The sequence below is a fragment of the Microtus pennsylvanicus genome, chromosome 17 (assembly GCF_037038515.1).
Source record: "Microtus pennsylvanicus isolate mMicPen1 chromosome 17, mMicPen1.hap1, whole genome shotgun sequence".
In the NCBI taxonomy this organism is placed as follows: Eukaryota; Metazoa; Chordata; class Mammalia; order Rodentia; family Cricetidae; genus Microtus; species Microtus pennsylvanicus.
Window position 1 is genome coordinate 4,042,410 of NC_134595.1, and position 15,964 is coordinate 4,058,373.

General features: G+C 40.7%; 1 protein-coding gene across 1 annotated transcript in view; it reads right to left on the reverse strand.

Annotated features, from left to right (window-relative positions):
* The window catches only part of Cmklr2 (chemerin chemokine-like receptor 2), a 62,030-nt gene that overhangs the window by 28,168 nt on the left and 17,898 nt on the right, over nucleotides 1–15,964 (reverse strand). The window lies entirely within an intron of this gene.

Below are 15,964 nucleotides of genomic sequence, written 5' to 3' on the forward strand. Positions count from 1 at the left end.
TATTACAGGTATACCAAACAATCCTACAGGTCAGGCAGAGGCAGTTATAGAAAGATCAAATCGAACTATAAAGGGTATGTTAAACCAACAGAAAGGGTTGGAAAATACCCCCAAAATAGACTGCATAATGCTTTATTAACCTTGAATTTTCTTAATGCTAATGAGAAAGGAGCAATGGCAGCAAAGAGACATTGGATAACACAGAAAAACTTCTGAATTAAATCAGCTGGTGTATTTCAAGGATGTGTTGACCTCACAATGGAAGGCAGGAGATGTGCTACATTGGGGAAGGGGTTTTGATCTTATTTCCACAGGAGAAGAAAAAGTATAGATACCATCAAAATTAATAACAATTTGGTTTGAAAAGGAGAAACCTCTTGAAAAAGGGAAGTGACAACTCATCCACAAAGGTGACAATCATACAGGTGGTAAGGAGACCTTATAAGGGTGGGGCAAGGTTCTGTTCTTGTTTCCCCAGAAAAATACTCATCTTCAAAAAATCAAGAGACCTTAGACATTTAGATGCCTAAAGAAGAAAAGAAAACAATCCTGAAAGGATCACCAAGCAAAGAGAAATCTGACTTATGAGGACAGGTCATCTGCAGGATAAAATTTCATTACCTGAACATATATGTTTTTCCACTTCTCAGTATAATAATAATCATGACTCACTTAAAAATCAAAGCTTGCTTTGGAGTTGGACAATGGCTATCCCTAAATCTAAGTGTGTTGTTAAAAGAAAAATTCAGAGTTTCTGTCTCATGTCAGGATCCATCTGGTAGGGGACAGAAAGAAGAAAGAATTTAGGAAACATTTTACTTCTCTCCACATCTATTTTTGTCTCTAGCATACCTTTCATTGAATATATATCTATATGAATAATATTTAAGTTTTCTACAATAAACAACAAAATTTTCCTGTAGTAATCTTTGAAATTTCCAGGAAGAAGGTGGGCTCCACCAGAGTTACTCCACCTGGCTGATATGACATCATGATGCTGATAGTGCTACTTTAAGATCAGTTTTGCTCTAGAAGGTTCCAAGTTGGTTAGTTGAAATGGTGCACCTTCTTACAACGTTCTGGCCAGAGCTTCAAATGAGAATTTCAGACTATTTGCAATTATACCAGACAATAATCTTGAAACTTAACTATTATTTTACTTTTACAGGATCCCATAGAAAGAACATTGCCTCCATGACAGATGGAAGTAATTCTAGAAGACGATGTCTCCTCTCCTAACAAAGTTTGCCCTCAGGGTTAAGGACATCAATTAGGGATTGATTATAACTGGTATAGAGATGGGGTTGGGGTGGAAATTATGTAGGCTCAGGTATCTTAAAAAAAGGGAAGGGATTGGGGGGGATAATAGGTAGATTAGTGTGAGCTTAGTCACACTAATAGTAATAGTAATAGAGTGAATACTTGTGACCATTTCCATTGGTATAGATTCTTGTATATTGATACAAATTCAAATTATATTTGTTAAGGTGAATATGCTCCTATTTCTATTTATAATACTTGTACATCTATGAAAAGTTATTTTGTCATATTGTATGCATGCATGCTTCTACCTCTGCTTACGTTATTTTGTATATTGATATAATTTTAGAATTTATTTATCATATTGCACTCTACATTTCTACCTCTGATCAAGATACTTATACATTATTTACATTTTGAGGTCATTCTCCTCATTTGTTGCATAGTTGTTTAAAGATTGTTTAATATTCTAATATGAGGCCTTACACTTTAAGCTATATAGGTATTAAGAATTATAGGTCCCTCAAGGCACCTAATTAAAAATAAATGTTTAAAAAAATAGCATTGTGATCAGGTATTGAGCACATGCCTATAATGTCAGCACATGGAAGGTGGAGACAGGAAAATCAGAAGTTTAAAGAACTTCTTCAGAGCTTCAGCATTCACTACAGAGCTTGTTGGAGGCCATCTTGACTTGCATGAGAGCTTGGCCTCAGACAGCAAGGGAAGGGGCTGGAAAGATGGCTCTGCAAATAAGAGAACTAGCTCCTCTTCTAGAGGACCTGGGTTTGATTCCCAACACCTAACGGACAGCTCACACAATTATCTGTAATTCCAGTTTAAGAGGATCCATCCCACTCTTCTGGAGTTCAGAAGCACCAGAGAAGCATGTGATACACACACAGACATGCACAACACCCAAACACATAAAAATCAATCAACAAAAATTAAAGAAAAAAAAAGCAAGGAAGAAAGGAAGGAAATAGCAACAGCGAGAAATCTAAAGTCTTATGTATATGTATATTTGTGAACCTGAATTTTTTTGTACTTGACTAACTCAGGATTGGCTGTTATGTGCCCCTTGGTCAGCACATCGCCCTGTGTGTTTGCTCAATAAATATATCACATCTTAGAAGAATTTTCTAAAAAATAATAAATAAAACATATTCCTATCTTTCCAAGGAGTTGATCTCTGACTCTTGTGGATATTAAAGTCTAGATGCCCACGTCTGTCTCTTAAACACAGTGGTGTCCACAGGCCCTTGGTCTACCCCCCCCCCCCCCCGCCACCAGCACACCAATAGGAAGATCACTGAAGAAATGAGTGAGGGCTGCAACTCAATCTGCTCCTACAAAACTGGGCCAGAAAGCAAAGCAGTCTGTAGGAAAGGCTAAATTATCAAGCAAAGAAAAGAAGCAGAAGGGAGATGGGACAAGGATACAGACTGGGGTTTCCCACTAAGCAGCGGAGATTTATTTACAGCAAATGGAGATACTAAAAACAAGAAGCTACTTCTGCTGAGGCAGGAGAATAAGACAAACAGTCTGATTGATACTGTCTACCCTGAGGTCCTCACCTGAGGTCCCTGTCTCACTTCTGATGGAACCAAAGAAATTTTTTATCCTTGACTGTGTAAGCGTACAACTTCTTTGGAAACATGTTTGATACGGAGGGAATTTCACCTCATCATTTTTGAAATGTAAAAGCTTTTGCTTTCCTTATTTATTTGGTGTGTGTGTGTGTCTGTGTGTGTGTGTGTGTGTGTGTGTGTGTGAGAGAGAGAGAGAGAGAGAGAGAGAGAGAGAGAGAGAGAGAGAGAGAGAGATTGAGAGAGAGTGTGTGTTGGATGGTGTTTAAGACAGCCTCTCATCATGTAGCCCTGGCTGGCCTGCAGTCATGAAGACCAGGTTATCCTCCAAATCACTGATTTATGTTTGCCTCTGTCTCCTAAGAGCTGGGATTTAAAGTGTGCACCACCATGCTTTGCTAAAAGCTTTTTATTTTAAAGGTAAAATAATTTCTTAGTTTTACCTTTTGCTTTTTAGGGGTTTTGATTTTATTGCTACATTTTATCTGCCGACCTATTTGTGTACTTTGTGTGTGTAGCCATGATTCCACATGTATGTGTGTATGGTGCACGCCATGGTTCTTTCCTTCCACCATTTGGAAAAAGAGAACCAAACAGAGGTCATCAGGCTTTTGGGGAGCCACCTCTATCCACGGAGTCGTCTCATCTGGCCCTTTGGTTTTATTTTGTACTTGTGGACTACCAGATGACACTGGCATATCAAATAGGGGCTTTGACCGTGTGGGGGGAGACTTGTTCTACCATTCTCTGTGCTGGGTGAGTGCAGCTCCTGGTAGATCTGATAACACACAACACAAAGCTGTACTGGACGGTCACGGTCACTGACCCTGCCTAAGCATCCACTCTCAGTCTCGGATGGACCTTTACACAGTTGTCCCAGCCTCCCTAGGTGATGGGTAGAGTCCACTGCCTTATACCACCCCGGCCTGGAGCCACCTCCCTAGGGAACAGTTGGATACAATCTATTTGATTTACGCAGTTGACCCTACTCTGGCCAACTCCAGAGCCCCGGTGGAACTCATCCTGCCCACGCTAAGCTAAGTTGGGACTAGGGCTCCCCCGCGGGAATCTGGCTAGGGTAACATCCTGTGCTCTTCCACTTAGAGGTTCCCCCCACGATTCCTGACCCTGTCCTCCTCTCCTTCTGGCCCCCTCCCACTGTCTGCTCCTCTGTTCTGGGCAGCTTCTCCTTCCCACTGGCTCTGCAGGACCCTTGTTCTCTAGGATCTGTAATTACCACAGCGATTCTGTTGTCCCCTGGGCTTTGTTGTCCTGCCTCCTCCTTTCTTACCTGATCCGCACTTGGACCTGGCTCTTTTCTTTCTCCTTAGAAATAAACTGAACAAAAAGCAAACATAACCAGATATAGGTGGTCAACCTTAGGCCTTAACTTGTGGGGGAGGAAGCCATATGCATCTAGTAGAAACTGTATCTCCTGCTTTAAATTCTGGCCTTTTTCTAAGCAAGCAATATAACACAAACACTTCAGATCCTGGGCAGCACAAGCAGCAGCTCTTAGTCAGCCACGCAATCATGAGGGGAAAAAAAAGCGGTACTCAGCGCACACAGTGTTGCTAAGCAACCATGTTCAGTAAGTGAGGTGTATTCAATTTGTTTTCAATTAAGATATTTTCAGTTTACAATGTGTTTATTGAGGCGTAATCCCATCATAAATCAAGGATTATGTGCAGAAATAAGTTCCCCCTGTGAAGGACATGCAGTTACAGGTTGAACAGTTTACCATTTAGGCCAAGCTACAGCCGTGTCCAGAGAAAAGCACGCTGAAATATCCATACTACCTCCCTAGGAGGCCTGCCAGTGCAGGGCTGGGACCTCTCCCTGAAACAACTGAATCCTAGGAAGACACACAACAAGCAGGGCATGACCGCGAGCGAGCAGCCCTCCCCCACCCTTGACCTCCTGTGTGCCCTGCAGTGGGGGAGGCGGCTCTTATGCTGGAGTTCTGTCACTCTGCCTTTATAGCTGAGCCCAGGGCCTCAGCTGTTGGTTGCCCACCCTGTCCCCCTCCAAGTGTTTTTGTCGCCATTATCAAAGTAAATCCTCCCAAAGGATGCAAGGCGAACCCTCCACTGGACCCCAGAGAGGCCCTAGACTTACAAAAGAAAGAAACAGGGGCTTTACATCCTATGCACGAAAAGCCAGTGAACCTACATTAGATTTCCAAGTTTTAATTCCATCCCCAGTGAAGCTGAGGGTTGAGAATATGCAGAAAATGAATTCTCATTGTAAGGACACAAGGAGAATTTGTCTTCTGTGACTGCAGAGCAGGGAAGAATATTGGGACTGGACAGAATTTTACCATGTAGCTCAGGCTAATCTCAGACTCTCATCCCCTTTCCTCTGCCTCCTGAGTATTTGGAGTATAGGTTTGATCTACTATGCTCCTCAAATGGATACTCATTTCCCCCTCCTTCTTTTCAGTAGTGGGAATTGAACCCAGACCTTATGCACCCTAGACATGCTGCCTGCATTCTACCCTAAGACTCTACCCTTAGCCAGCATGAGAATTACCCACAATAGGAAACCAAGCAACCACCACGGAAGAAACAGGGCAGAAGCTGCCTTCTTAGCATCCCTGACATAGGAACTCAAAATGGACACATTTTGTGCCATCACTTTAAGTATGGCAGGTAACCATTCAAAGAGAGGGCAGGAAACATCAACCACCTAGAAACACAAGCCATTCTAAAGATTTTACTCAGAGTCCAAAATAAGACAAAAGGGTGGGACTGAGATGTCACAGTCATACCTCTGAATTTGAACATCAGCAGAACAAAGTAAGGTGCTGTGTGTGTATGTGTGTCTGTGTGTGTGTGTATATGTGTGTGTGTCTCTCTGTGTGTATGTCTCTCTATGTGTGTCTGTGTGTGTATGTCTCTGTGTGTGTCTGTGTGTGTATGTGTCTGTGTATGTCTGTGTGTGTGTCTGTGTATCTGTATGTGTCTGTGTGTGTGTCTTTGTGTATGTCTGTGTGTGTCTGTGTATCTGTGTGTGTCTGTGTTTCTGTGTGTGTGTCTTTGTGTATGTCTCTGTGTGTCTGTGTGTGTATGTCTGTGGGTGTGTGTCTCTGTGTATGTCTGTGTGTGTGTCTGTGTGTGTGTGTCTGTGTATCTGTGTGTGTCTCTGTGTGTGTGTCTGTGTGTGTGTCTCTGTGTGTCTATGTATGTGTGTCTGTGTGTGTATGTCTGTGGGTGTGTGTCTCTGTGCATGTCTGTGTGTGTGTGTCTGTGTCTGTGTGTCTGTGTGTGTCTCTGTGTGTGTGTGTGTATCTGTGTTTGGTTTTTCAAGACAGAGTTTCTCTGTAGTTTTGGAGCCTGTTGTAGATCAGGCTGGCTTCAAACTCACAGAGATCCACCCGCCTCTCTCTGCCTTCTGAGTGGTGGGTTAAAGGTGTGTGCGGCCACTGCCTGGTGTGTGTGTGTGTGTGTGTTTGTGTGTTAGGGTGATTTAGCTCTGTTGCCATTCCCCATTTCTTGTTACAGGCTAGAGACTGAATCTAAGAATTGTGGCTTCAGGTGGATTCAAAATCAAAATATAAATCTAAATCAAAACAAAGTCTATAAAGTGTGTGGGTGTGTGTGTGTATGGATGTCAAATAGCTTCAAAATCAAATTGGAAAGAATTTATATTTACAAAAGAGTGGCATTCTTAAATGGCAATTTAGAATTACAGTCCTGCAATTAAAATGTTTTGAACATTTTAAATTGCACCTCAGCACCGTTTCTTAGGAGAATTACTTCCTTGCTCTTGGCTCCCGCTGCCACAGTTCCTGTGCTCTGTCAGATTTTAGGTTGTGGGCGTCCAATATTCCTAATAGGCTTATGGTAATGTACTATGAACAAACAAAAATCTAGCAAGCCATGTAGATGACATTAAATTGTAAATTGACAGCTTACTGACATTTGAAAGTACTAATACTGGATATCTTCCTAAAAAAATCTTTCTTCAACTTTTACACAGGAAAGTTACTGTTGTTTTAATAAGAGTCATAACTACAAGGTTTGCCTTTAGCTCACAAAGTGAGAATGACGCCACAGTGCACACCTTTAATCCCCACGCCTTTAATGCCCACACTCAGGAGGCAGAGGCAGGTGAATTTCAGTGAGCTGTGGGCTTGCCAGGGCTACACAGTGAAACCCTCCCCCCAAAAGTTTATAAATAAATGAAAAAATTTTAAAAGATTACATTAATTAAATTAAACAAAAATTTCAATTCAGTATGTTAAGAATTGTGGCTGGGTGGAGGTGGTGCAGACAGATCTCTGAGTCTGAGGCCAGCCTGTTCTATGGAGGCCCCACGGCAAGCTTGGTGCACACCTGTTAAGATAGGCCCTATAGACCAACAGAAAGGTAGGCCTGAGTATCAGTTTACCCTAAGACATACCTGTTTCCAAGAAAGCCCACAAACTGAGACCACTTCAGGCTCCACCCAGAGACAGACCATCCAAAGGAAATCGCTACCATTCCAACCATTGTCGATAGGATCCCCTGTCAGCACACAGCCATCTCTTTTCACCAGGACACCCCTAGACAAATGTCAGCCAACCAGGGGTCTTGAACCTTAGAAATCCCTCACCCCCACCTTTGCTATTATAAAAACCCAACCCCAACTAAGCTCTCTAATCATGTGCCAATACATTGGGAACATGGAGAATCCCAGTCCATGAACTTGTGTCAGAATAAAGAAAGAATAAAGGCTCTTTGCTTTTACATATGGGACTTGGTCTCCTTGTTAATTTTGGGGGGACTATGCAAATCTGGGTATAACATTTGGGGGCTTGTCCCAGATAACCCAAGCCCACGAAGGCTATGAAACTATGATAAAAAGAAAGAACATTCATTTGTAAAGGAAGCACACTTTACCACCTGAGAACCTTCAGCCTAAGCCGGCGGTTAAGTTTTCTGTGTTTGGTTTTGTGTCTCACGTCTTTCTGTTTGGATATCTTTCTGTCGGTGGGCCCAGAATCTGTAATCTGGTGAAATTGTAAGTGCTTGTTGATGGTCTACGTAGACAGGCAGAAAGATCACAGAGTGGGTACCAGGGGAGACGTTCCCGGTGCGACCATTCTCTATGAGAGTGGATCTCTCTAGTTTCTGCAGACAGATGTGCGGGTTGGTCCCAGCATCTCCGTCTCAGTTCTGCCTCGTGGCGCCAGGAGGACTGTTGTCTGCTGATTGTCCAGTGTGCTGTTCCGTTTTTGTCCTGCGTTAGAAGGACGCTGACGATGCGGGGCAGGCTAAGAGTACTCCTACTCCCCTAACTTTGATTCTGTTTTTTTTTTAACACGGAAACTGTATTCTTTTAAACACTGCTTGGCCCACTAACTTTCAGCACTTTAGAAATAGGGCAAAGAGCAGGGCGGTGGTGGCACACGCCTTTAATCCCAGCACTTGGGAGGCAGAGGCAGGCGGCTCTCTGTGAGTTCGAGACCAGCCTGTTCTACAAGAGCTAGTTCCAGGACAGGCTCCAAAACCACAGAGAAACCCTGTCTCGAAAAACAAAACAAAACAAAACAAAACAAAAAAAACACAAAAAGAAATAGGGCAAAGAGGGGAAAACTGGAAACCAAAAGGACACACTTACCATCTTTTCCAAGATATACTGGCCAGCATCTGAAACCTACAGAGGCAACCTTTGACCTGCATATCATCTCTAAAACAAAAGACCTGATTTTTGGTGAACCTGGACATGCGGATCAGATTCCTTAGTCACTTGAGAGGAACTTGGATCACACTCTCGCCTTTGGTTAAAACCTTTTAAATCCACAGGGCCGGTAAACAAGACCTTCAAGGGAGCCAAGTGCTCCCAGCGCCGCAGAGGAGAGTTCTTTGGAGAGTGAAGCTGGGTGCCCCTATGCCCCTATGCACTCCACAGTCCTGACACAGGTCTCCTCAATTCCCAACAGGAGTGGCACCCACAAGTGCCACTGAGATTTACAGATAAGACTGGGAAGTGTGACAGCCTGGGACTGCAAGGCTGCCCAGGAGACTGGGGTTCAGCTCACTGGGAAGGGTTCCGAATGAGAACACTGGAGCCAGGAGGCTATCCTGGAGAAGACCAAGAATGTCTCTAGGATGCTCCCCTCCCCAAGCCGCTTGTCACCAGGGATGTTTCCTATTCGTTCTAGCCAACACACCTGATGATAACCCCTGATGCCTCCTTGTGCGACATTTTGTAAAATAGTCTTGAAACGATAAACATGTAGCTCTTGCAAGAATAGAAGGTCCATGCTCAGGAATGGAAGATCACTGATACTGCTGGGAACCCCACCGTGATAGGGGGCGATAATGGCCACCTAGAGACAGTGCTGCTCACAGGCAGCAGGCCTCCTTGCCCCCCACCCCATGTTGACCTTAAAGCCAAGGGTTGTTCTCTGCCCCCTCTCCTGAGTGAGAAAGTCGCTTAATCTAGAAACACAACATGCATATCTGTAAATGTATATATATTTAAACTACAAACAGAGCCTGGTCTACAAGAGTGAGTTCCAGGACAGGCAGGGCTGTTACACAGAGAAACCCTGTCTGGTAAAACAAAAACAAAAACAAAACACAAAAACCAAAACCAAAAATAAAGTTCCTGAAGGAATCCTTTTTACAAAAGCTAAAAACTAAAGGAAGTCTTTTTTTTTTTTTTTTTTTTGGTTTCAAGACACAGTTTCTCTGTAGCTTTGGAGCCTGTCCTGGAACTTGATCTTGTAGACCAGGCTGGCCTCCAACTCACAGAGATCCGCCTGCCTCTGTCTCCTGAGTGCTGAGATTAAAGGCGTGCGCCACCACCGCCTGGGTAGGAAGTCTTTGATATATCTTTTACTTTTTTTTTTAAATTGATAAAGTAATTAATTCTATTTGTTCTTTTCCTGGGGCCTCACTATGGGGAAAAAAAAACCTCAGTAAATAATTCTGAAATTTCAGTTATGTTTAAAAGTTCCCTGTAAAAGTATCGGGCTCACCTCCACTGGAGAAGGCATGAACCAGCCACTACCACAGGAGCAGGCCTGAGCCAAGACCGCTGCTGCCTGAGCAGGCCCCAGCAGGCCCATGGCAGTGAGCTCGGCAGAAGCAGCCCCAAGCAAGCAACCTCCATGAGAGCAGGCCTGAATGACCCCCAGTATTGCAGAGTGACCCCAGGGAGTGCTAAGCGACCTCTGGGGTGACTGAAACCTTGGCCTTGACTGTACCATGAGGAGCTACCATCTGAGCCTTGGATCCACTGGCACCTGGAAGATTGATCACCAGAGACACAGACAGTCCTAACTATACAACTATACCAATCAGAGGAAAAGATGGGTAGATATGGTAAGAACATACTCAAACACTACAAAGAGCAATACAAGACCAATAAAAACTAGTGGCCCTACAACAGTAAGACTTGAACAACCAAATATAGATGAAGCAGAAGAAATTGACTTAAATAATAACTTTAGGAGAATGTTTAAGGCTCTTAAAGAGGAAATAAAACATACCCTCAAAGAAATAGATGAAAAGACAAACAAAAAAATTGGAACAAATCCCTTAAAGAAAACCAAGAAAAAAAAAACAATCAAACAGGGGAAAGAAACAAAGACTTGAAAACCAAAACAGAGACAATAAAGAAAACACCAACTGAGAGAATTATAGAAATGAAAATTATAAGAAAACAATCAGGAACCACAAATGCAAGCATAAACAGCAGAATACAAGAGATGGAAGAAAGAATCTCAAGCACTGAAGATACAATAGAGGAAATAGACTCATCAGTTAAAGAAAACATTAAATCTAACAAAAACTTAAACAAAAATATCCAGGAAATATGGGACACCATGAAAAGACCCAAATCAAGAAAAATAGGTTTAGAAGAAGGAGAAGAACTCCAGCTCAAAGGCACTGAAAATATAGTCAACAAAATCATTGAAGAAAGCTTTCCTAACTTAAAGAAAGATATGTCTATGAAGATACAAGAAGCTTTAAACAGAACACGAAATAGACTGGATTTAAAAAAAAAAAGAGTTCCTGGGCTGGAGAGATAGCTCCGTGGTTAGGAGCACTGGCTGCTCTTTTAGAGGTCATGAGTTCAATTCCCAGCAACCACATGGTGGCTCACAACCATCTATAATGAGAGCTGGTGCCCTCTTCCGGCATGTGGGCATACATGGAGGCAGAATGTTGTATACATAATAAATAAATAAATCTTTCAAAGAAAAAGTTCCCTTGTCACATAATAATCAAAACAGTAAACATATAGAATAAAGAAAGAATATTAAGAGCTGAAAGAGAAAAGGCCAAAGTAACATATAAAGGCAGACCTATCAGAACTACACCTGACTTCTCAATGGAGACAATGAAAGCCAGAAGGTCCTAGTCAAGCATTATGTAGACATTAAGAGACCACAGATGCCAGTCCAGATTACTACACCCAGCAAAACTTTCAATCACCATAGAAGGAAAAAAACAAGATATTCCATGACAGAACCAGATTTAACCAATACCTAGCCACAAACCCAGCCCTACACAAAGTACTAGACAGAAAACTTCAGCCCAAGGAAGTTGGCTACACCAACAAAAACACAGATGGTCTCACAGCAGCAAATCCCAAAGAAAGGAAAACCACATACAATAATATCACCAACAATGAAAACTAAAATAACAGGAGCTAGCAATCACTGGTCATTAATATTCCTTAATATGAATGGACTCAACTCACCTACAATAAGACACAGGCTAACAGTTTGGATACAGAATCCATCCTTCTGCTGGATACAAGAAACACACCTCAACTTCAAAGACAGACATTCCCTCAGAGTAAAGGGTTGGGAAAAAATTTTCCGATCCAATGGACCTAAGAAACAAGCTGGTGTAGCTATTCTAATATCTAACAAAATAGACTTCAAACTAAAATCAATCAAAAGAGACAAAGAAGGACATTTCATATTAGTCACAGGAAAAATCCATCAAGAGGAAATCTCAATACTGAACATCTATGTCAAAAATACAAGGGCACACTCATATGTAAAAGAAACACTACTAAAGCTTAAATCACACATTAAACCCTACACACTAATAGTGGGAGACTTTAACACCTAATCTCACCACTAATCAGAAAGAATATTAACAGAGAAATAAGAAAACTAACAGATGTTATGACTCAAACGGACTTAACAAACATCTATAGGACATTCCATCCAAACATGAAAGAATATACCTTCTTCTCAGCACCTCATGGAACCTTCTCAAAAATTGACCACATACTAGGTAATAAAGCAAACCTCAACAGATACAAAAAAAAAGTGGAATAACTTCATGTATTTTATTGGATCACTATAGCTTAAAATTGGAATTCAACAGCAACAATAATTGCAGAAGGTCCACAAACACATGGAAATTAAACAATGCTCACATGGATCATCAAGGAAAAATAAAGGAAGAAATTAAAGACTTCCTAAAATTGAATGAAAATGACCATACAACATAACAAAATTTATGGGACACAATGAAAGCAGTTTTAAGAGGAAAGTTCATAGCACTAAATGCCTACATAAAGAAGCTGAAAAAAAAAATCCCACACTAGTGAGTTAACAGAACATTTGAAAACTCTAGAACAAAAAGAAAAACACACACACACAAAAAAACAAAACAAACAACAAATGACCCAGGAGGACTAGATGGCAGGAAATAATCAAATTAATAGCTGAAATCAACAAAATAGAAACAAAGAAACCAATACAAAGAATCAATGAGACAAAGAGCTGGTTCTTCGAGAAAATCAACAGACAAACCTTTATCCGAACTAACCCAAAGGCAGAGAGAAAATATCAAATTAACAAAATCAGAAATGAAAAGGGGGCATAACAACAGACATGGAGGAAATCCAGAGAATCATATTTCCTATGATTCATATTTTAAAAACATGTACTCTAAAAATTGGAAAACTTAAAGGAAATGGACAAATTTCTGGATAAATATCAATTACCAAAATTAAATCAAGACCAGATAAGCAAATTAAACAGATCTATAACTGCTAAAGAAATAGAAAGTCATTAAAAGTCTCCCCCCCGCCAAAAAAAACCCCAGGACCAGATGGTTTCAGCTCAGAATTCTACAAGATTTTCCAAAGAAAAACTAATACCAATAATCCTCAAATTATTCCACACAATTGAAGCAGAGGAACATTACTAAACTCTTTTTATGAGGCTACAATTACCCTGATACCAAAACCACATAAAGACGTTACTAAGAAAGAGAATTACAGACAAATATCACTCATGAACACTGATGCAAAAATACTAAATAAAATACTGACAAATCAAATCCAAGAACACATCAGAGTCATCATCCACCATGATCAAGTCAGCTTCATCGCAGAGGTGCAGGGTTGGTTCAACATATAAAAATCTGCCAACGTAATGCACCATATAAACAAACTGAAAAATAAAAACCACATGATCATCTCATTAGATGCCGAAGAAGCTTTCAACAAATTACAACATCCCTTTATGATAAAGGTCTTGGAGAGAGCAGGGAAACAAGGAACATACCTAAACATAATAAGGGCAATATACAGTGAGTCAACACCAAACTAAATGGAGAGAAACTCCCAGCGATTCCACTGAAATCAGAAACAAGACAAGGTTGTCCACTCTATCCATTTCTATTCAATATAGTTCTTGAGGTTCTAGCAGGGTAATAAGACAACAAAAGGAGGTCAAGGGGATACAAATTTAAAAAGAAGAGGTCAAACTTTCATTATTTGCTGAGATATGATAGTTAACATAAGTAAGTAACCTCTAAAATTTTACCAAGAAACTTCTACAACTCATAAACACCTTCAGTAATGTAGCAGGAAACAAGATTGAATAAAAAAAATCAGTAGCCCTCCTTTACACGGATGATAAGTGGGCTGAGAAAGAAATCAGAGAAATAGCACCATTCACAATAGCCACTAATAGCATAAAATACATCAGAGTAACTCTAACCAAACAAGTGGAAAACCTGTATGAACTTGAAGTCTTTGAAGAAATAATTTGAAGGAGATACCAGAAAATGGAAAGATCTCCTATGCTCTTGGCTAAGTAGAATTAACATAGTAAAAATGGCAACTTACCAAAAGCAATGTACAGATTCAATGCAATGCCCATCAAAATCCCAGCAAAATTCTTCACAGACCTCAAAAGAACAATATTCAATTTCATATGGAAAAGCAAAAAACCCAGCATAGCCAAAATAATCCAGTACAATAAAGGAACTTCTGAAGGCATCACAATCCCTGACTTCAAACTCTGCTACTGAAAACAATCTGGTACTGGCGTAAGAACAGACAGAAGGACCAATTGAACAGAATCGAAGACTCAGATATCAATCTATACACCTACGAACACCTAATTTTTGACAAAGAAGCAAAATATATTAAAGGGAAAAAGAAAGCACATCCAGCAAAAGGCATAACTGGATATCAACATTTAGAAGAATGAAAATAGATCCTTATCTATCACCAGGAACAAAACTCAAGTCCAAATGATCAAAGACCTCAACATAAAGCAAACCACACTGAACCTCATAGAAAAGAAAGTGGGAAGTACACTTGAACACTTTGGCACAGGAGATCACTTCCTAAATAGAACCCCAGTAGCACAGACACTGAGAGAACCAATTAATAAATGGGACCTCCTGAAACTGAGAAGGACATAGTCAACAGGATCAAATGGCTTCCTACAGAATGGGAAAAGATCTTCACCAACCCCACATCAGGCAGAAGGCTGATGTCCAAAATATATAAAGAACTCAAGAAACTGGTCATCAAAAGAACAAATAATCCAATAAAAATATGGGTACCGATCTAAACAGAAATCTCTCAACAGAGGAATCTAAAATGGCTGAAAGACAATTAAGGAAATGTTCAACATCCTTAGTCATCAGAGAAATGCAAATCAAAACAACTCTGAGATTCCATCTTATACCTGTAAGAACGGCCAAGATAAAAAAACACTGATGACAATTTATGCTGGAGAGGTTGTGAGGAAAAGGGAACACTCCTGCATTGCTGGTGGGTATGCAAGCTGGTACAGCCCCTTTGGATGTCAGTGTGGCGATTTCTCAGAAAATTAGGAAACAACCTACAAATAGACCCAGTAATACCACTTTTGGATATATTCCCAAAGGATGCACAATCATATCACAAAGACATGTTCTCAACTATGTTCATAGCAGCTTTGTTTGTCATAGCTAGAAACTGGAAACAATCTAAATGTCCCTTGACTGAAGAATGGATAAGGAAAATGTGGTACATTTACAAAATGGAGTACTACTCAGCAGAAAAAAGCAACGACATCTTGAAATTTGCAGGCAAATGGATGGAGCTAGAAAATATAGTGAGTGCCGGGCAGTGGTGGCGCACTCCTTTAATCCCAGCACTAGGGAGGCAGAGGCAGGTGGATCTCTGTGAGTTCAAGACCACCCTGGTCTACAAGAGCTAGTTCCAGGACAGGCTCCAAAACCACAGAGAAACCCTGTCTCGAAAAACCAAAAAAAAAAAAAAAATATATATAGTGAGTGAGGTAACCCAGACACAGAAGAACAAATGTCACATGTCTTCACTTATAAGTGGCTTTTAGACATAAAGTAAAGAAAGCCAGCCTACAATTCATAACCCCAGAGAACCTAGACAACAATGAGTAACCTAAGAGAGACAAACATAGATCTTAACTCCATGGGACATAGAAAGGGACAAGCTCTCCTGAGTAAATTGGGAGCATGGGGATCTTGGGAGAGAGTAGCATGGGAGGAGAGAGGAAAGAAGGGGAGTGGAGAAAAATGTATAGCTCAATAAAAACAATGAAAAAATATTTAAACTGCAAACAGCATGATCATATTTGGTTTATATTTAGTACACAAAAGCACCAAACGTTATACAATTTAACAAGAGCCAAATGAAAAGAAGCATTTTGCTCAATATCCTTAGAATTAAAATGAACACAATACAAGAGTCACAATTGTATTACTATGTCTAATAATGCCAATGTTCTATCTTAATTTATCAGCGTTATTTTAGCACTGACTAATAAAATGCATTGTTTACAGAGCGTTCCACTCAGAATCAGATTTTCACATACACCAGGGAGACCC